We start from the raw sequence: 22,646 nt of genomic DNA, 5'->3' as shown, positions 1-22,646 counted from the left end.
CATACGTTCAAGAAGTTTTGTACAAATAAAAGAGCTAGAAACTTTTAGATTGTGAAGGCTGAGGTTTAGAGTACCCCAATGCTGGCTGCCCATAGAAATTGAAGACGGGAAGTGTAGAAGAATCCTATACCAAGTTGCAACTGTGGGGAAATTTAGGAAGATATGCAGTTACCAGAGTTGGGATTTGGTCAAGTTAGAGGTTAAAACTCCTACCTGTGAAAAGGTCCGTAGGATTTTCCGTGATCACGTATGGACAAGACTTTCTGTTTTACATCTCATTTGTGTCTGAGTTAATACCGAACCAGAGTTCCACCTACTGTATTGCCAAAACCATGTCTTGTGACACTCAGCCCTGGTCTGTGTTTAAAATTTTAGATCAACTTAGGGGTGTGAAAAACTGATACCCCTGTAAAAGCAGCAGAGAGTCCTGTGGCACCTTATAGACTAACAGACGTATTGGAGCATGAGCTTTCATGGGTGAATACCCATTTTGTCGGATGCATCCTGAGCACCGTTGTTTAGCTCAGTGATTCTCAACAAGGGTTTTGGGGCCGCCTGGGGAGGCCGCCAAGCAGGACCAGCATTTGACTTGCTGGAGCCCAGGGCAGAAAGCCAAAGCCCTACTGCATGGGATTGGGTAGTGGGGCTCGGCCCCAGGCTACAAGGCTGAAACCGAAGTCTGAGCAACTTAGCTTCACGGAGCCTGCTATGGTGTGGGGCCGCAGGCAGTTGCTTGCTAACCCCTAATGCCAGTCCTGGCTTTTATATGCAGAAAAACAGTTGTTGCGGCATAGGCGAGCTGTGGAGTTTTTATAGCATATTGGAGGGACCTCAAAAAGAAAAAGGTTGAGAACTGCTGGTCTAACTGACCTATTTCGCAATGTAGGCATGGCTACATTGATGTAGAAATTCTTTCTACTGCTACTAGCTACCATTTCTTGGGGAGAAAGGGTTTTTATGTTGATGTAGGAATTGTCTATGCTATAACAGCATAGCTGCAGCTGTGCTACTGCAGCATCTGTAGAATAGAGGTGCCTGAAGATGGATCTGGGAGTCTATTTCATCCAAATAGTGACCTAGTCTGTCTCCACTTAGCTTTTGAGATCCACTGCAATCAGAGCAAAAGGTGGCATGGCTGCAGCAAATGACACATTTCATTGCTTTGACAATCTTCTTTGGAGGCAGAGTCAATTAAAAGCTGTGACTCATTCAGGGAAAACAAAGTGCCTAGTGATCTTATTCTTGGGCCATAAGATCATTAAAGTTACCATGAGCACTAGTGCATTTCTTATTTCCAATCTTCGTAACAATGTTTCCTAGAATTGATGGGGGATTTAACAATAGAAAAACTTTAATTATCCATTATTAAATTTACTGGAGACACTCTGTCAAAGGAATTTTATTTACGTTATTTTCTAATATTTTAAAAATGGCTTCAGTTAACAGTATTCAGTCTCACTTGCACTAGGAATATGTTCAAATCTGTATCTGTCAAACAGTCTGTGTAGAATGTTGGCCTGCAGTAATAGATTAAGACAAACCAATCTGAGAACTGCATTAAAGTGAAACATTTCTGATGGAATTTGAACATATGTTGAAGAAACAGAAGGGGAAAAATGTTTCAGAAATCAATCAGTTTTTGCTTTCTGGATGCTTTTTGTATGGCACCTTTTTGACACATGTATTGAAACTCTGCTTGTTTGATTTCTTCAAGAAAAGCTCAGCAGTTACCATGGGAGGAAGAGCAAGATGGTTTTGGGGGATCCCTCCCCCATCACCATTGGTGACAACATTCTAGCAGACTCCCTGCTGGTGATGGCAAATATGTTAGCTTTCTCATTAACAGGAAACATTTTAATTCCACGTTTCTTCTTTCTTCCCATATGTGCTTCTATTAATATCACTTGAAAGTGGAACAAAATCTTAAACTTTAAAGAGGCAAGTTCATCTGATCCTAGTTTTAACTACGTTCGCCTCACATATGGAGACTAGCTGTAGAAGAATTTAAGTCTGCCTGTTTCTAAACTAGGTTCAGATATCTCTTAAGTATTCTTGAACCCTTAGGGTATGTTGGCATTGCAGCTGGGAGGTGTAGATGTACATGAACTAGCTGCGATTGAGCTAGTGCACTAAAAATAGTAGAGTGGCCATGTTGGCTCAGCCTAGCATCTCAGATGGGGTTATACTCAATGGCTATCGCAAGATGTTGTCTGTGCTGCCATGGCCACACTGCTATTTTTAGTGTACTAGCTTGTTCAGAACTAGCGCAGATGTGTCTACCCAAGCTCTGGTTACGTCTCCCAGCTGCTGTGTAGACAGACCCTTAGTGTTTGGGTACGTCTACCCTACAGCGACACAGCTGCAGTACTGCAGCTGTTGTCGCATATAAAATGTGTTAGATTAAGAAATTAGTAGAAATTAGTCTTTTGGCCTAAGGTAGGCTCAGTGTAGAGGAATATGGGAAATTGAATATATTAGTGTGAGCAAAAGCTAGAGATCAGTTGGAGACATGAGATGGGAAAATTGAAGTTAGCAAGGACATGACCCAGGATTATATCATGGCTATGTTTGGTTATAACTGGTTTTAGCTGGATTTCTAATGAATGTTCAAGAATTTGGATTGTAATGTTAAAATTCTATCTGTATTGAGCATTGGGAAGGACGGCAGACATTAATTTAAATAATGTGTAATGTAAAGAGCTGGCAGAAATGTAGATATGGTAATTGGTAGGCTTAATGTTAATTACTATTATAATAGGTTATAAAAAAGAGAAGCCTTGATAAATTGCCAGAGAGCTCCAATTAACACCAAAAGGGTTATCATTAGGTTATGAGTTATACTTCATTCTATTGTCAGTGGCCTGATCATCCATTGATACACCATTCTGTCTTTGAATGTGAATGTAATTGTAGTACTTGTGTAAATGGCAATTGCATGCCTCTTTGCTTAACTAATCATTTTTTCTCTTAAATAAAGTTTAGTTCTGTCATTCAAAGTGTCATCCAAAGTCCTATACTAACTTAAATTGTCTGCAACTGACCTCAAGGCTCAAACCTGAAAATTAAGTTTGGTTTATTGCATTCTGAACTTTAACAATGTAATATTAACTGGGAAGATTTAAAATTCAAGGTTACAATGTGCCACTGTAGTGTCATAGCGTAGACATTTCCTACATTGATGGAAGTGGTTAATCTACCTTTCTGAGAGGCAGTGTAGCTAGTCTACGAAAGAATCCTTCTTTCAACCTAGCCACATGTACACCTGGAGTTAGGTTGACCTAGCTTCAGTTCTCAAAGCACTAAGTTTTCCCAGCCCCAAGCAATGTAACTATAACTATCAAATTTTTGTGTGTAGACCAATCCCTAGGCTTTTTCAGCTTGCCATTGTGCTGGGCTGTTTTGAAGTCAGACTTCAGGAGACTAGGCACTAATAAATAAGCAGGTGAAAGAGCTAAGGTCTTTAGGCTTTGTTCTAGGTAGCTCTGTTTACAGAGCTCGGTAGCAGTCGGTCTTTCTCAAGTGAAGAGATTCCATGCCAAGTGAGAGCTCAGCGGACAGAGTGAGCACAGAGCAGTTTTGACTGCATGGGAGTTTAAATTTAGAGCCTATTTCCCCGTAATGCTTAACTGTTAGTAGGCTGGTAGACTGAAAAACTAAAACTTCTAGATGGTATCAAGTATCAGGGGGTAGCCGTGTTAGTCCGTATCCACAAAAACAACAAGGAGGAGTCCAGTGGCACCTTAAAGNTTAAGAACATTCCCATTTCATCACAGTCCTGGCCCCTAAGAGCTTACAATGAAAAGAGGGTAGGGGTAGGAGCAATAGGTATAAGGTACAAGCAGACATAACAATGCCATAGTGGCAAACATCACATTAGGTTTTGCATTAGAGAGCAAGTTGGGTAAAGTGGTGGTATGTATTGCTTTTTGGTATCTAGTAGAGATGGAAGAGAGAGGCTTAGAGATCAGGAGTGACTGTTGATTATTTATCCCAGGTACAAATTATGTTAAGATAGAGTTAAAGTTGAGACTATGCATCAGTAATTTAAGGTATAAAACATTACATGGCTGTTGTAATTTTCCCCAAAAGAAGTATTATAAGCTTTGGATTTCCTTTAAGGTTAGCCTTAATGCTGAATTTCCTAACATAAGGCACCCAGGCATCCTATATTAACATCAGGAGGAAATAATTCTAATGTGGGCCCACCAGCATGAATAGGCATTAATTATAACTGTATGAGTTGCGAAATGATATCACTGCAGGGCAGGGAAAAGGTTGTTGGGGTGCCCTTACTGTGCATTTCCATATCTTAAACATGTTTGAGTTTCTTTTAAGGTTAGCCTTAACTTCCATAATTTTGTACTGAAAACAAACGTTATAAATGTAGGAAATTCTGTGTCCATGTAATGTTATTTTACCCTTAAGTTATTGAAACATACGCTCAACTTTAATTCCAACTGGGAATATAAAAATGGGATGGGGAATTCTTCAACCATCTGTAGCCTCCTGCAGCAGAAGTGAATAACCACCGCTCTTATTGGAATACATGCATAGTTGGCAGCATTTCTTAAAGGTTTTCAAAGGCAACCTCTCAAATAAAATGAGGTGTTCCTGGCCATTGGAAGCTTTACAAATATTAACTTAATTTTTAAAATGGAATACAGTAGTCACTCATTGTTTTAGATCAAATTGTCAGTGTTTGCAGTGTTTGTTGTGTATTTCTGTGATTCTTTCTGATAACTAATTAATGTTGGCTCACTATACTTATCTGTGGCAATTCAACAGTTGTTAAAGGCAACCAGTGCACTTATCTCAAGTTCAATTATGGGGAAACTAAGGCAGAAAGGATAAGTGACACTTGCTTTGTCAGTGTGGAGAAGTAGTGGTCTTCATATAGAAGTACCTGGCTCTGAAAATAACTTCCAAGCGAACTCTGTACATTGTTTAGAACGGTTTGACTAGGGGGAGGGTAGCACCTTCCAGCCAAATTGACCCTTGGTCAGTGGAGTGCTGAAAGGTGACCAGACAAGACACTTCTGCAGTAACTGTTGCTCTGTGAGACAGCAATGGATGTGCTGTTGGCTTTGAATATGTTATGTTAGTGGGATGTGGCCACACTGGCGCACAAATCAATTGAGCTAACACTGATTGAAGCTCATCCCTGCAGGGACTTGAGGGAATTCATACCAGTGGATGGCCAGCAAAAAAAACCCAACAGGGCATTTTCCACTGATGGAAGGACATATCAGTCAATTATTTCTTTATAGTAGCCTAAGGCTGCTGAGTGAGTTACTGTCAGTGCCAGAGGCGAGATATAGAAATGCCTTGCTGTTAGTACACTACTAGACTATGCTGCTTCTCATGCTGTTGAAGTGCACCTCCTTGTGGCCGGAGACCACTGCTGCTCAGCAAAGAAGCCAGCTATGGTGTTAGGAGCAAGCTTGCAGCAACATTGGCATTATCAACAGAAGTCTAGCTGTCACTGCCCCCACAGCTATGAATTGTTTTTAAGGTCTGCTCTCTCTTCCTCTCCCATGTTAGAAAACATGGAGGAGATCAGCAGGGGGAGGGAGATGAATGGCAGATAACTAATTGTCAGCAGAAACCAGTGACAAACATTGAACCCTAAACAAGTGAACCTTTGAATCTTTGTCACTTCATACGTTCAAGAAGTTTTGTACAAATAAAAGAGCTAGAAACTTTTAGATTGTGAAGGCTGAGGTTTAGAGTACCCCAATGCTGGCTGCCCATAGAAATTGAAGACGGGAAGTGTAGAAGAATCCTATACCAAGTTGCAACTGTGGGGAAATTTAGGAAGATATGCAGTTACCAGAGTTGGGATTTGGTCAAGTTAGAGGTTAAAACTCCTACCTGTGAAAAGGTCCGTAGGATTTTCCGTGATCACGTATGGACAAGACTTTCTGTTTTACATCTCATTTGTGTCTGAGTTAATACCGAACCAGAGTTCCACCTACTGTATTGCCAAAACCATGTCTTGTGACACTCAGCCCTGGTCTGTGTTTAAAATTTTAGATCAACTTAGGGGTGTGAAAAACTGATACCCCTGTAAAAGCAGCAGAGAGTCCTGTGGCACCTTATAGACTAACAGACGTATTGGAGCATGAGCTTTCATGGGTGAATACCCATTTTGTCGGATGCATCCTGAGCACCGTTGTTTAGCTCAGTGATTCTCAACAAGGGTTTTGGGGCCGCCTGGGGAGGCCGCCAAGCAGGACCAGCATTTGACTTGCTGGAGCCCAGGGCAGAAAGCCAAAGCCGTACTGCATGGGATTGGGTAGTGGGGCTCGGCCCCAGGCTACAAGGCTGAAACCGAAGTCTGAGCAACTTAGCTTCACGGAGCCTGCTATGGTGTGGGGCCGCAGGCAGTTGCTTGCTAACCCCTAATGCTAGTCCTGGCTTTTATATGCAGAAAAACAGTTGTTGCGGCATAGGCGAGCTGTGGAGTTTTTATAGCATATTGGAGGGACCTCAAAAAGAAAAAGGTTGAGAACTGCTGGTCTAACTGACCTATTTCGCAATGTAGGCATGGCTACATTGATGTAGAAATTCTTTCTACTGCTACTAGCTACCATTTCTTGGGGAGAAAGGGTTTTTATGTTGATGTAGGAATTGTCTATGCTATAACAGCATAGCTGCAGCTGTGCTACTGCAGCATCTGTAGAATAGAGGTGCCTGAAGATGGATCTGGGAGTCTATTTCATCCAAATAGTGACCTAGTCTGTCTCCACTTAGCTTTTGAGATCCACTGCAATCAGAGCAAAAGGTGGCATGGCTGCAGCAAATGACACATTTCATTGCTTTGACAATCTTCTTTGGAGGCAGAGTCAATTAAAAGCTGTGACTCATTCAGGGAAAACAAAGTGCCTAGTGATCTTATTCTTGGGCCATAAGATCATTAAAGTTACCATGAGCACTAGTGCATTTCTTATTTCCAATCTTCGTAACAATGTTTCCTAGAATTGATGGGGGATTTAACAATAGAAAAACTTTAATTATCCATTATTAAATTTACTGGAGACACTCTGTCAAAGGAATTTTATTTACGTTATTTTCTAATATTTTAAAAATGGCTTCAGTTAACAGTATTCAGTCTCACTTGCACTAGGAATATGTTCAAATCTGTATCTGTCAAACAGTCTGTGTAGAATGTTGGCCTGCAGTAATAGATTAAGACAAACCAATCTGAGAACTGCATTAAAGTGAAACATTTCTGATGGAATTTGAACATATGTTGAAGAAACAGAAGGGGAAAAATGTTTCAGAAATCAATCAGTTTTTGCTTTCTGGATGCTTTTTGTATGGCACCTTTTTGACACATGTATTGAAACTCTGCTTGTTTGATTTCTTCAAGAAAAGCTCAGCAGTTACCATGGGAGGAAGAGCAAGATGGTTTTGGGGGATCCCTCCCCCATCACCATTGGTGACAACATTCTAGCAGACTCCTGCTGGTGATGGCAAATATTCTAGCTTTCTCATTACACAGGAACATTTTAATTCACGTTTTCTTCTTTCTTCCATATGTGCTTCTGATTTTAATATCACTGAATAAACGTCGCAACAAAATCTAACTTTAAAGAGCAAGTTTCATCTGATCCTAGTTTTAACTACGTTCGCCTCACATATGGAGGAATAGCGCTGAGTAGAAAGGAATTTTTAACGTACTGTGCCTGTTTCTTTAACATTGTTCAGGATATTCTTAAGTATTCTTGAACCCTCTTTCTTTCACTAGAGGTATATGTTGGACATTGCAGCTGGGAGGTGAGCTCAGATGTACAATGAACTAGCTGCGAATTGAGCTAGGCTCGCAACTAACAATAGTAGAAGTGGCCATGTGGCTCAGCTGCATCCCAGTGATGGGCTATATACTCAATGGCTATGGTGCAAAGAGTGTATGTCTGTGCTGCCATGGACCACACTGCTATTGTGTTAGAATTACTAGCTGTCAGAACTAGCGCAGATGTGTCTAGCCCAAGACTGGTTTACGATTTCCAGCTGTCTGTCGTAGACAGACTCCTATATGTGCTGGCTCACGTCTACCTTACTCAGCGACACAGCTCGTACTCAGCTGTTGTCCCATATACAAATGTGTAGATTAACGAACATTAGTAGAAATTAGTCTTTTGGCCTAAGTTAGGCTCAGTGTAGAGGAAGTATGCGAATATTGAAATATATTATTAGTGATCAAAAAGTCTACGATACGAATCAGTTGGAACATGAGATGGAAAATGAAGTTAGCAAGGACAGACCGGATCCTATATCAGGCCTGTTGTGGCTCTATAACTGGTTTTACGCCTGGACTTTCAATGAATGTTCAAAGAATTTGGATTGTATGTTAAGAAATCTTCTATCATGCTATTGAGCATTTGGGAGACGGCAGACATTAATTTAAATAATGTGTAATGTAAAGAGCTTGGCAGAAATGGTTAGATATGTAATTGGTAGGCTTAATGTTAATTACTTTATAATAGGTTTATAAAAGAGAGGCCGTGATAATGGCCAGAGAGCTCCAATTAACACCCAAAGGGTATATTTAGGTTATGAGTTATACTTCATTCTATGTGTCAGTGTGCCTGATCATCCATTTGATACAACCATTCCTGTCATGATGAATGTGAATGTAATGTAGTGACTTGTGTGTCAAATGGCAATTTTGCATGCCTCTTGCTTATATCTAATCATTCTTTTCTCTACAATAAAGTCTTAGCTCTGTATTCAATAGTGTCATCAAAGTCCTTATACTAACTTAAAATTGTCTGCAACTGACCTCAAAGCGCTCAAACCTGAAAATTAGTTTGGTTTATTGGCATTTCTGACTTTTAACAATGTAACTCATAACTCGCAACGACTTTAAAAACTCAAGGTTTGTACTCATATTGCCACTGTAGTGTCATAGGTAGATCATTTCCTACTATTGATGGAAGTGTTAATCTACCTGTCTAGACAGTGTAGCTAGTCTACGGAAAGGAATCCTTCTTTCAACCTAGCCACATGTACACCTAGGAGTTAGGTTGACCTAGCTCAGTTTCTCAAAGCACCAAGCTTTTTCCCAGCCCCAAGCAAGTTCCACCTATAAACTAACTTAAATTTTGTGTGTAGCCCAATTCCCTAGGCCTTTTTCAGCTTGCATTGTGGCTGGCTGTTTTGAAGTCAGGGACTCGGAGACTAGGCACTAATTAAATAGCAGGTGAAAGAGGCTAAGGTCTTTAGGCTTTGTTCTAGGTAGCTCTGTTTACAGAGCTCTGCTTGCAGAGATCACCCTCCGTAGATCTAGAGCTCAGGACAGTCGGAGTCTTTCTCAAGAGATGAAGGAGAATTCCCATGCCATATGTGATGCAGCATCAGCGACAGAGTGAGCACAGAGCATTTTGACTGCATTGGCGGAGTTTAACTCTAGACGCCTTATTTCCCGTAATTCTTAACTGTTAGCTAGGCTGGTGACTGAAAAACTAAAACTTCTAGGATGTATTCTACAGCTTTCTAGAGGCTCTACCCAGGAGTAGGGTAGCCGTGTTAGTCGTATCCACAAAAACAACCAAGGAGGAGTGCACAGTGGCACCTTAAGATTTAATGGATTTATTGGCATAAGCTGTTGTGGGTTAAAAAAAATTCTCACTTCTTCAGGAGTATTGGAAGATGGGTTATGTTTGTTATAATATCTTCAGGAAATGGTACACATACTCAAAGGCCAGTAGGAGAAACACATCAGTCTCATGGACATTTTATGAACATATTTAAAAAAGTGGTTAAATATACGTTGAAACAAAAAAAACTCAGAACGATCAGACTTCAAAGAGAATACAGCAGAACTAAAATGAATTTGCCAAATTTATCACCTATTAAATTTGGGTGAAAAGGACTGAGAGAGTGAAGGCTCGAATACAAAAGCAGGTTTGCCATCTACCTAGAAAATTGACAGCCCCACTCATCTATTGTTGGGAGTGGGCTATGTCCAACCCTGATCGAATTGGCCCTGTCAACACTGGTTCTCCACTTGTGAGGTTAACTCACTTCTCTTCATGTTCATTATATAATGCTGCATCTGTAATTTTCGAACTCCATGCATCTGGGAAGTGAGGTTTTTTTATCCACGAAAGCTTCTGTCCAAATAAATCTGTTAGACTTTAAGGTGTCACCGGACTCCTTGTTTTTGTAAAACGTCTAGAATCATCAGACAGCAGAAAATTGAATCCATCTTTAGTCAGTCAAAACTCAGTTTAACTATGTAGGCAGAAGATTAGCTGCAGACTAGCCCAGGTGGGCGCTGTTCATTTTATTGCACAGAGTACAGACTATGCAACCACTTGCCTTCTGACCATGTGGTGCGTGCATGCACTGGAGCAAACAGCTCTCAGGCTCCAGGTACAGCATCTTGAGGCTAAAAGGCTGGAGATGGTGACCTGGAGAAACAGAGAGGTGGAACTACATGTAGATGTGGCATATAGGGATGTTATGGAGTGAGCCTTCATCAGAGCTGACTCCCCAGTCCTCCTGTTGAGAGAGCTAGTCTCATAACGGAAGGGACCAAGGTGGAAAGGAGGAACAATGCCCTCCTTCCATTTCAGATAGTGGAGGCTGGCAATTCCTCATGCACCGAGACAAAGGCAGGCACAGTTTTGGCAAGCTAGTCAATTGACTGCTCAGTTGACTGCCTGTTGTTTGACTGTGGTCAAATACTGTCAAATATCCCAGCAAGAATATTCTATAGGTTGTGGCCTACCTTGTTGATAGCATCATGGTGGCTACTTAAATGTCTTGATTGCTCACTGTACAACATGCTAATGCCACCTTTTGGGCAAAAGGTGACCTAATTAAAAGTTGAGCTTCTTCCTTGTCTGGACTGTTGCACACAATGTGTGTTCTAGCTGTTTCATGGATTCCAAGGCCAGAAAAAACCATTATGATCCTCTAGTCTGACCTCCTGACAGGATGGATTTGATTTAAATCACTAGTTCGGAAGACTCAATTTAAAATCATGGATTTCTATATAAAAGTGCATTCTTGTTTGTTGTTATAACCTTAATACATATTCTTCACAACTCAGTGATAGATGTAGGTTTCATTTTTAGAAGATACACACTATCCATTTTTAAAGTGATTTATTTCAAAAATTTTTCAGATTAATTTTACAGCTGTATCAGAAAATGAATGATTAGTTATTTAATTTACCAAAGGTAACTGAAGCAGATATTTATGAAGTCATTGGGAGGTGAACTATTTCATATTCAACAGGTTAATCATTAATATTTGGAGGATTTTCTTGCCATGCTGTATTAGGAGAACATCACCAAACAGACATTTAAATTGTTTTATTTAACTAAAACAACAACATTATGTATTCTGGATTTTTTTTCTTTGACAGCAAACATATAATATTTTAACAAAACAAGCATATGAATTTTTTAATTTAGTTAAAACATTCAAGTTTTTAAAATCAGGTTGTTTCTCGTTTAAAATTATTTTTAGCTAAAGTAGTTTAAATGAATATTAAAACAAAAAACCTCACAACTTAATCGCGACTGATCAAGCAAGGTGCAACATGAGCAAAACTTAAAAATATGGCTTCTGCAGCTAACCCAGTCATCTCTTCACCTTCATTTCCTGTTTGTTCTATCGGAAAGACCAAAGAAAGCTTTCTGCTTTTCCAGGTCCGGCAAACGATTTCTTAATTCTGATGAATGAGTTAGTTCCAGAGGAAGATAAATATTCGGCTGTAGGAAGAGTGAGAATTCCATCACTTCAAACGGTTTTTGAACTCCAAGGCTTAAGTGAAATTCATCCGTGTCTACTGATGTGACTTTCTTTAAAAACTCATACACAGCCAAACATATCTTGAATGGTTCACCCTTAGCTCTGAAGTTTATTATAGGTGGCACTATGGAGGGATGATTGCTGGATGTCCATGTCAATAGCCAGCCTCCTTCATCTTGGCACCGTCTAAGGTTGATCCTTGGTACTGAGATTTAAGCTACATCTTGCAAGAAACGAATGCTAGAGATAGTGTCTTGTACCATTATTTTTTTTTAATGGCCTCGTCAATTTAACTTCTGCATTGCAATATTCTCGTTTTTAAGAAGGCTTCACTCAGATTCTCGGAGATGTCAACAGCAATCCAAGCAAAAAACAGGTATTTCCTCTGCATTTTTGTTCACAAGAGTTACAGAAAATGAGGCTTTCAGGGTGACTAGCAATGTGTTAACATATTCTCTAAGCCGCAACTGTTGAAATTTGGCTGTGATAGCGCCATCTATTTTCTTTCACGAGTTTGTCATAAACTGTCGTCAGATTAGTTCTTGAGATGGTGCTCAAAACAGTCCACTACTTAGTTCGATCGCATATCTTGTGGGATTTCCTCCACTTTTTCAGAGCAGCTGCTGCTGCAAAGTGGTTGTTATGGAAGTATTTTGCAATTTCAACAACAATTTAGCCTTTATTTCTGGAACACCTGAAGTCTTTGGCTAGGAGGTGCATCAAAACCAGCACTGCAACTGTTTGTTGTTAGCTTGGGACTGTCTTCTAAATAATTCTTATCATCTTGGATACATTTGCAGCATTATCTGTGACCAAGCTGCATGCTAGACATTTTGAATTCTTTTCAAGTTTTGTTATAGATTTTACTGCTGCTTCTTGTAAGTGTTCTTCGTGTGCAACTTTCCTGATGTATCAATTGTTTCTGTAAGGAAGACATTCCCTCTTCTGTGTCGCACATACAACAGGATCATTGTGGACATTGCCCACCCATCAAGACTCAGGTTAACAATTGTACCCTCTAGACCTTTTGCACACTGCTCAATTCTCTTTCATACACTTTATCCAGCAATTTGCCTGCAGCATCTGCTCTGTTGGGTGGACTGTATCCTGGTCTTAATGATTTAATCATGTTAATGAAGTGTTGGTTCTCAATGATACGGAAAGGAGATTTACTGCAGTAAACAAACCAGGCAATATTTCATCAATTACCTCTTTTTTATAATCTGCCTGGTTTTTTATCGACAAACTTATCTATGTTTTTTTTTCTGATGATGGAGTTTCCCCCCCTTTTTGCTACTGGTAATGTACTGTGGCTATGTGACATACAGATGTGGAACTAAAACACTATCATTTGCAGATAACTCTGAAACTACAGAAAATGATAGTGATTTTGAAGGTGGATTGTCTTCAGAATCCTGTATGTTGAGGATGGTTCTCCCTAAACAAAATAAGTCAATGCAGTTATTTAATTATTACCATATTGCTCATTTAGTATTATTCATTGCATTCACTGACACTCAGTACTCTTTTAAAAGGTGAAATGTACAAGGAAGATCTGCTTATTTCAGCTCTTTATTTTTTATCACAACTGCATCTAAAATGATAGTACCGTAGAGTAACAATTATATTTATTTGCTCAAAACATGAGAATTCAGAATCGTCCAGAAAGAAGACAGGCAGTCCTTAAGAAAGAATTATGGAATACAAAAGTTTACCAGCCTGAAGATCCTGCATGTTCAGACTGTTCCTTTCATCATCTTCAGTTCCGCTTCCTCCTGAGAAGGAACACTTCTCATGATATGTTCATTTGGGCGACCAGCCCTTGCTTTCTTTATTTGCACTGTTTGCATTTTGCACGCACGCCTGTCTTATCCACAGGTAGAGGAACTTCATTAAAATATTCCCAAACTGAAGTCTCTTTAATGATGCATTGTAGGTTTGTCCCTTCTAGTGAGAGAATGGTATGGTAGATCTCAATCAGTGAAGGTTACACTCAGAAAGACCTCAAGACTTCTGGAATATGCTGCTCGAACAGTTTCATTTTTGTTTCTACGCCTGTCCTCCCTTCTACATTTATCTCCAGACTTTTTCTCCTTGTCCAGATCTGTTCCGCCCCCAACAATCATTGAATTCTTTTTCGAAACTTGCACTTCTAGAGACGTAAAGGGTTTGACTCTGTGTACACAAATTGCAGAGGGACAATGGGTTGAGGTCTGTTATTTCTCATCTCTATATATTTATTATTTATTTTAAAACATTTTTCCTGTTAAACAAGCATGTTATCTCTGGAGACACAAATCCACAGTTTGAGAACTGCAAAATTAGCATCTCTGATGGTATCTTCTAGACTGAGCACTGATTCCCATTGGGTAGTTAAAAATAATTCACACTAAATAATCTATACAAAAGCCCCAGTGGAACCCCATAAGATTAGGTCCCTAATCCATGAACTACTTGGAACTCCATCTACAAAACTATTTTTAAAACATTACATGAGTATATTGTCTCATACTATAGAATTAGAATTTATAATCCTTATTCCATGATGAGATATCTTTGAGCTATAATGTATCTTAATTAAAACGATCTTTAAATAGGTTTTTTCCTCAAAAAGCATTTTATCAAAAAATTCTGTTTAAATAAAAATCCGATTTTTTTTAAAGTGATTTTTATCCACCCTGCTCATATATAACATAGACAGGTGACGCTCAATCTTTCCAGACTACTGTATCTCTTCAGGAGTCTGATTTGTCTTGCGTACTCCCCCAAGTTTCACCTCACTTAAAAACTTGCTTACAAAATCAGACAAAAAAATACGAAAGTGTCACAGCACACTATTGCTGACAAAGTGCTTGCTTTCTCATTTTTACCATATAATTATGAAATAAATCAACTGGAACATAAATATTATACTTACATTTCAGTGTATAATATATAGAGCAGTATAAACAAGTTACTGTCTGTATGAAATTTTAGTTTGTACCAACTTCGCATGTGCTTTTTATATAGTCTGCTGTAAAATTAGGCAAATATCTAGATGAGTTGTTGTACCCCCTGGAAGACCTCTGCGTACCCCAGGTGTATGCATGTCCCTGGTTGAGAACCACTGACATAGGCCATAGAACTTCTCAAAATAATTCCCAGACCAGATCTTTTGGAAAAACATCTTCTCTTGATTTAATAATTGTCAGTGGTGGAAAATCCTCCCTGAGCCTTAATAAATAGTTCCAATGGTTAATTACCCTCACTATTAAAAATTTATCTAGCTTTCCAGCCGTTGGATTGCAGAGGGGGCGGAATGGGTGGGTGGGGGCATGGGCAAGGCTCTCCCACTTGTGAAAGTGGATGGGCCTGACCTATCCAGTTTTTACCATGGGCCCAGCCCCCTGCCTCCCCTTCCCCCCTCCTTCTCCTCCCTGCTCCCGAGGTCCTGCCAGGCAGGAAGCTGGAGCCTGACTTGGGTAAGAGCAGCCTGAGGAGCTGCGGTCCTTCCACCTGCCTGGGATAGGGGGGCCACCCAAGAGCAGCACCCGGCCTGTCCCCCCAACCTCCAAGCCCCGTGCCCAGGGCAGAGGGAGGGTACATGACTCCACACAGCTGCCCTCATGGCTCTTGTCATGACCTGGCTGTGGCTCTTCAGCAGTGAGACCCTGCTCCCAATGCAGGCCAGAAGCCGAAGCTGAGTTGGGGTAAGAGCAACAGGGGCAGGTTGGAGGGGCCTGGGCTTTCCGGCCTAGCTCTGGCTTCGCTGGGGGTAGGATCATGGGGAGAAGAGGAGGGGCAGGGGTGGGGCCACAGGGGGTGTGTGGCATGGTCACAGAAGGGGCAGACCTAGTGGCCCCCCCACTTTTAGGACGAATCTGTTGCTCCTGTAATCAGGGCATCCCTTAACCTCTCTAACTAAATAGACTCAAGGGTCTCAAACTTCTGTACTGGTGACCCTTTTTACGTAGCAAGCCTGAGTGTGACACCCCCCCAAATATATAGAAAAGTGTTTTTAACTTATAACACCATTATAAATGCTGGAGGTGAAGCAGGGTTTGAGGTGGAGGCTAGCAGCTCGCGACCCCCCATGTAATAACCTTGCAGCCCCCTGAAGGGTCCCAACCCCCAGTTTGAGAACCCCTGCTTTCAACATTCCTGTAGCTCTTCTTTGTATGTATAGCTTTGTGTGCCAGACCACCAGTAGTACATTGTGGTTTACATGGTAGGTTAAACACATTAAAAGACATGCTCCCTGCCCCAAAGAGTTTACAATCTAGGCAGACTAGACAAATATGCAGAAATTAACTCTGAAAGGAGGGAGTGGAGATTCACTGTCATTAAACTTTGTCCCCCAACACAAAGTAAAAGCCAGTTAAGCTGCTTGAAGAGTTAGCCTGCTGCCTGCCTAGTAAAAGTACTTTTAAAATTACTTTTCTTTTATAACTGGTTTGTTTTTATTTTTGTTGAATTTCATTTTTTTTCTTTTGTAAGTGTTCAGTCTTGGGTAGTGTTCATATTTAGATGCTAATCCAACCTTTCCAAATGCTTTCATTTTTTAGATCTTGATTTCGTTATTACATTTATCCAAGTTAAAATAACTAAAGTAACTTTGTTGTAATTAGGCCCAGGTATCTAAGGCTTAGCTTGTTGGAGATCATAAAGTCTTGCTCTTTTTGTTCCTGTTCTAGTAAATAGTGCTTTAAAATATTTGACCATTTTTGACACGGACTGGTCAAATGCCCAACTTTAGGCAGGCGTTGGTGATAGGTGATTCGATCATGAGAAATGCAGGAGTGTTGGGTATGTGGTGACTATGATAATTGCCACTTCACTTGTGGCAGGCCTCATGAAATGAACTTCTGGGGAAGAACCTGTGGTCCCAGTACATGTTGGTACTAATGATGCAGCGATACATTATAGAGGTCCTGGAAGCTAAGTTTATACTGCTAGGAAGAAGGCTTTTGTCTTGGCCTCTATGGTAGCTTTCTCTGACATGCTGCAGGTTCAGCTAGACAGAGGGTGTTAGGGTCCCAGGGTGTGGTTGAAAAGATGATGTAAAGAAGTGGGGCTTGGTTTTATTTGGGGAAGAAGAGCCTTATACAGAATCAGACTCTTGGTGCATGTTTTAAAAAAGGGTGTGAGTGTTTAAACTTAGGAGTTGGGGGAAAGCTGGCAGTAGAACAGGGATGAGATGATAACACAGTAGTAAATTCTGCAAAAATCAGGAGAATTTCAAATTAAGGAGTTAAATAATAACAGGTACCCAGTCAAGAATAAGAAGTAGAGGTATTTTGCATGCAAATACAAGAAGTTTTAAAAGCAAAAAAAAGATGTCATGTGATAGACAAGAACCCCAATACAATAGGCATATGGACAGTTGGTAAATTGCAAAAACCAATAATATATTGCAACCCAAGAAAGACCAACTAGACTGAAGAGGATGTGGAGCAGTACTGTATCTAAAGGATTACATAGAATCTAATTGGATAAAAATTCTGAGTGGAGATGACCACACTGTTGAATCTATATAGATACAAATTTCAAGTTGTAAAAATATAAATATGTTAGTAGGGCTATACTACTTGTCTCTGGGTAAAGGAAAAAGAACTGGAGTGCACAGTCACCTCTCCCCACAAGTGACATAAATTATGTTGACATAAGTTGTAGTGTAGCCATAGGTGAATGAGCAACGCGATGGGAAATGAAATGCAGCATCAATAAATGCAAAGTATTGCACTGGAGGAAGAAAACTGAACTATATGTTCACCTTAGTGTTTTAAATTTGCCATATCAGCTCAAGAAAGGGACCAAAGCATCATTCAAGATAGCACAATGAAGACATCTGCACAGTATGCAGCTCTGGGATGTTGGGATGCATAAGGAGTGGAATGTTGAATAATACAAATAATATTATAATTCCTTTACTTTAATTAATGGTGCAGCTTCTTCTGAAATAGCGTAGTATTCTTTCACCCCATCTGAAAAAGGATATTGCTGAACTAATGAGATGACCAAAGAGCAGTAACAAGAACAATCAGGGGCCGAGAAAAACTTTCACATGAAGAGAGATGGAAAAGACTGGGATTATTTACCTTAGAAAGGGGAACACATAACTGGGGACACGATTAAAAAATATAAAATCATGATGGATAGAGAAGGGTGATGGAGAGTTTCCATTCTTGTCTCATAACACACAAACAGGGTGACTCAATTAAATTAAAAAGAGCAAAATTAAAAAATAGATAAAAGGGAATGCATTTTTGCAGTGTGCAATGTAAACTTTGGAACTCACTGCTGCATGATGTTGAGGTCAAGAACTTAACAAGAACCAAATGTTGTCAAGAGGTGTAGTCATATGTCACCGATGTGGCGCTCTGCTGTCTCCTTGTTGGTATCACTCTGCTGCATGCATGTGTTCGCCCCGTGTGCTGCCCCAGCTCTGCAGATAGCTGATGCAGCAGACCCGACGAGAACCCCCAATGACCACAGAGTCTAGTAAGATGCAAGGCACGTCGGCCAGGTTTATTGCCTTATGGACACAATTGCAGTTCCCTGTAGGTTTCTTAGCCTAACTCAGGGCATACTACGAGGAAGTTTCTCTTGACAATGGACTCGGCTCAGTCAGTGGCGGGACTTTCCACTGCCCCCTCGGCCGGACAAAGACATTGCCCCAGGGATACATTCTTATACACAGATACAAACAAGTTACACATCATTCCTGATGTATTGAGGTGCAACCCCTCTATGTAGCAAGGTGCCGCCTCTCACCTTGTACAGATCAAAACAACTCTATCCATCATATTATCCTTTTTGCCCCTGTCATTGGAATGGGTCAGTCTGTTCCTTGTTATCTGTGTGAAATGTACAAGTATGTGAATGTTCTTATATCTAGTGTTCAGTACCTTTTAGGTACGTATCTTCTTGCAGCATCATCCCTTTCCTTGCCAGCTTCTATGAGCAGGGCCTTTCTCTGGCTCACAGCTTCACTTTGCTTTATGTTACCAAAGTCTTGACCATTACTTTAGTTCAGGCCTTAGGCCTCATGCCAGGCCTCTGATACCAAGCTTTATATCTTAGAGCCTCCTCTTACTACACCAAAAAATGATTTGACATTCATATAAATATCAAGAATATCTAGAATTACTATGAGTTCCTGACCAATTTTGTGGAAAGGCTATTAAGCTCAGACTTAATGTCCTTAATCCTGATCTCTAATAGTTAGAGGATGTCTCGAGATCTAATGTGGGTGGTGATAAGGGGAATTATTCCACATCTGCTTACTGAGAAGTTTCTACATCTTCCCCAGAAGCATCTGGTGCTGCCCATTGTTGGTGAGAGGATACTGGACTACATGAACTGTGGTCTGATCCAGTCTAGCAATTCCTATGTTTGACCACTGATAACAATGAAGTTTTGCAAACTGAGATAATTTTAATTTTATTGCTTCTGGAGGTCAAGAAGAAAATTATTTTTAACCCTGCCATGTACAGCATTGCATAGCTGGGTAGATGCACAGGTATTTTCCTTCACCCACCCCCTTTTCATTTAATTTTTGCTCAGTTACTATTTGAGGGACTTGCATACTGGCTCATAGACCACTGCTTAGTCCAGGAGAGTCAGTTGTACATTCCTAAACCTATATTGTATTAATTTCCTCACTACTGTAGGTGGCTACTTACTGAAAGAACTCTCAACCTGAATTTCTTTCACTGCTCATCTTTTTTCACCAGATAAACAGTATATAAAGTTAAAATTTTGCAGCCAAAACTGTGGTGTGCTCTAAGGTATAATATAGAATTAAAGCTCAGCATCCTGGAGTGTACACAAGCTTTTGCCAGCATAAACTCATGCACAGATTCCTGTTGGCAGGAAGTCTGTCATGGTTAGGGCTTGGAAATGTTTTTTTAATGAAGAATAAACTGCATTTTTTAGCAAATTTAAGGGCAACCAAAAGTTATTTTGCAAATTTGGGTTGAATTTGGCAAATAGTTTTGAACAAATTGGAGGTGAGGGCGCAAAATCAAATGTTTGTTTGGACATTTTACAGATGAGCAATTTTGTTGATACTAATCAACACCCCACCGAACCAAAAAAAAATAATAAATCAATTATTCTCTCAGCTGTCATCATAGTGGGAAGAGAAGGTGCAACAACAAGCACCAGTTCCCCTTCTCCGGGCAATTTGTAAGCATAATCCCAAGAATTGGTATGGTGCTGGTCAGGATAGTAAGGTGGAATGTGCTCATGGAGCCATTTTTACGTAGCCCCCAGCTGTAAACTAAAAGCTCATTCACTGCTATCCCTTCCCTGTGCTCTCCCCAGCTTGCTAGTGACATGATCTGCCCTTCCTCAGATTTCATTCCCTGGTGGCATTGGGAGACATGGTTTATTTCTTCCTGTGCTTCAGTGACTATGGACCTAGATGTGCATCACAGGAAAATTATGTATTCAATTAAGGAACCAATAGGAAACCTAACCACAATGGTTCTGGCTACATCTAGTTGAATTTTATCAGTTTGGCTACATGTTGGATCCCAGGACCTGTTACTAAATTACTTATTATTCTGCTTTAGATTGGATAACTGCTTCCTGCATACATACCAGATATTACCTTACAGTAAGTTGGGTGTACGCTAGGGTTGCCAGCCCTTCAAGATTGCCCTGGAGTCTCCAAGAATTAAAGATAGTCATGTGACAAAATCTTGAAAAATATGTCCAAGCAAAATTGGCAATCTTAGTACACTCATCCTCCTCATGCCCTGAACGGTGTAGCATGTTGGTGAGTGTTAAACAGTAGTGTTCTTCCATTGCAGATAAGTCTGTGTATTTAAGTGGTGGCTTCCTACTCAGATTTGAACCTTAGCATTCATAAAATGAGAAGCTAGCATGAACCCTCTAAGCTTAATTACTAGCTTAGATCTGATATCGCTGCCACCAGCCAGGAATTTCCAGGGCCTGACTCCCTCGGGTCTCCCCAAAACGTTCCCTGGGGGACCCCCAAGACTCAGATGCCCTGATCTTTACACAAAGGAAATAACCTCCCCCTTGCTCTTTTACCCCCTCCAGGCTTCCCCTGGAGATACAGCTTCAAGTCTTGAAACACAAGCACCGAGAGATTAAGTATCTCTCCCTCCCCCTCCTTCTTCCCCTGAGGGCTGTTCAGATCCACCCTCCGTAGATCTAACACAAAGAGAATTTCCCTTCCTTCGTTCCTTAGCTACCAGAGAAAACTCAACAGGTCTTAAAAAAAAGAAAACACATAAACATAGCTCTGTATCAAGCTGACAATACAGGGTCAATTGCTTAAAGAAAAAATGAATAAACAACCTGATTCAACAAAAGAGATACAATTTAAACATTCCAGCAACTACACACATGTAAATACAAAAAAAAAAAAAAAACAAACAACCATAAAGCCTATTGTTTTTGCTACCTTTGTACTTACAACTAGGAAACAGAAGATTAGAAGTTTGAAGATGGAAAGATCCCTCTCATAGCCGAGAGACAGACAAGACACAGACCCAAACATTCCCTCTCTCAGCTTTGAAAAATCTGGTTTCCTGATTGGTCCTCTGGTCAGGTGTTTGGTTCCCTTTGTTAACCCTTTACCCTTAGCTATCTGTTTATGACAGAAAGGCACTATATATAATTATAAGACTAAGATTAAACATTGTGTAGAATGTAGAGCTAAAGCTTGTCAATACACATTGGTTTGTTAGATGGAAACATTTCCAACAGGATCTAGCATAGTGTTGTGTTGTGGTACGCTTAGTTTGATTTCCAAAGTGCCTGTTAACGTGAAGTTTCTCATGAATTCTTTCAACCCCTTATCTTCTGTGCAGGATTTGAAAATAATCCCCTTCCCTGAAGTAATGGCTTATTGGGCATGCAGGATATGTTCAGCTTTAATGAAAGCAGGAGAGCAGGGCTGTTTATTTTTAGTGGCTTATTTCTTGTATTTCTCCCACTAAACAATTTTTATGTATGTGCAACCTCAGTGCTGGAAAAAAGCCATCTCATTTTCCTACTCAACTCCCAGGGCTTGAAAATTGAATGATTAGAAAACAGCCATTCGAGGAATATTTGAGAGTCCAAGTCTATGAAGGCCAGTTATGTTTGGAGCAAGATATACTTGGTGCTTGGGAAGCAGCAAAATCAGAGTGAGATTAGCATTTTGATTTGCAAAATAGATGAAGTATACCTTTATAATGCTGAGATTTTTCACCAGCAGTACAGTTAGTTGGCTCACAATGTGAATATACCATAAGAATCAGCATGGATTGAAAACCATAGAGCACTGAGGTTCTTTAATTGACAAAATAACCGAATAGGTAATACCTACATCTAAAGGAACTGACTGAATTACAGGGTAGTCTGAGTAAAGGAAAGGTGTAGAACAGTTTTGGGTTATGTTCTATTTCATTCAGGTAGAAGGCAAGCCTCTTAATATAATTTTAAAAGAATCTAATAGCAGAGAGAGGATATAGGATTTTAACTTTTAGTGCTTTACAATATTATATGGATTTTGCAGTCTATTACTTGAAATACTAATTTGTTCTTTACCTATTTGTTTTTCTCAATTTTTTTCCCCCCAATGCTAACTGTCATGACTGATTGTAAAATTAAACTGGTAATATTTTTTTTAACAGGATGCGGGCACATTTAATTACAGCTGGCTGGTTGTCACTGAATCATCTCTCTCAGACATGTACCCAATTCTTTTTTTAAACCAGAATCATAATTACACTGCTGGTACCATGAATTTGTTATAGTTCGTGTGGAAATAACAGATAGTCATATAATACTTGAGATTTGGAAGCATTGGGGGCATTTCTGAATTGCTTAACTATTACTCCAGATTGTGAGGCAACGTATCAACAATTGCTTTGGGG

At 40.1% G+C, this 22,646-nt stretch overlaps 1 protein-coding gene across 2 annotated transcripts in view; it reads left to right on the top strand.

Annotated features, from left to right (window-relative positions):
- MAPK8 (mitogen-activated protein kinase 8) overlaps positions 1-22,646 on the top strand; it is a 140,790-nt gene that overhangs the window by 47,208 nt on the left and 70,936 nt on the right. The window lies entirely within an intron of this gene.

The sequence above is a fragment of the Chelonoidis abingdonii genome, chromosome 16 (assembly GCF_003597395.2).
Source record: "Chelonoidis abingdonii isolate Lonesome George chromosome 16, CheloAbing_2.0, whole genome shotgun sequence".
Classification (NCBI taxonomy): domain Eukaryota; kingdom Metazoa; phylum Chordata; order Testudines; family Testudinidae; genus Chelonoidis; species Chelonoidis abingdonii.
The sequence above is the reverse complement of the archived record's forward strand: the minus strand, read 5'-3'. Positions and strand labels throughout refer to the sequence as shown.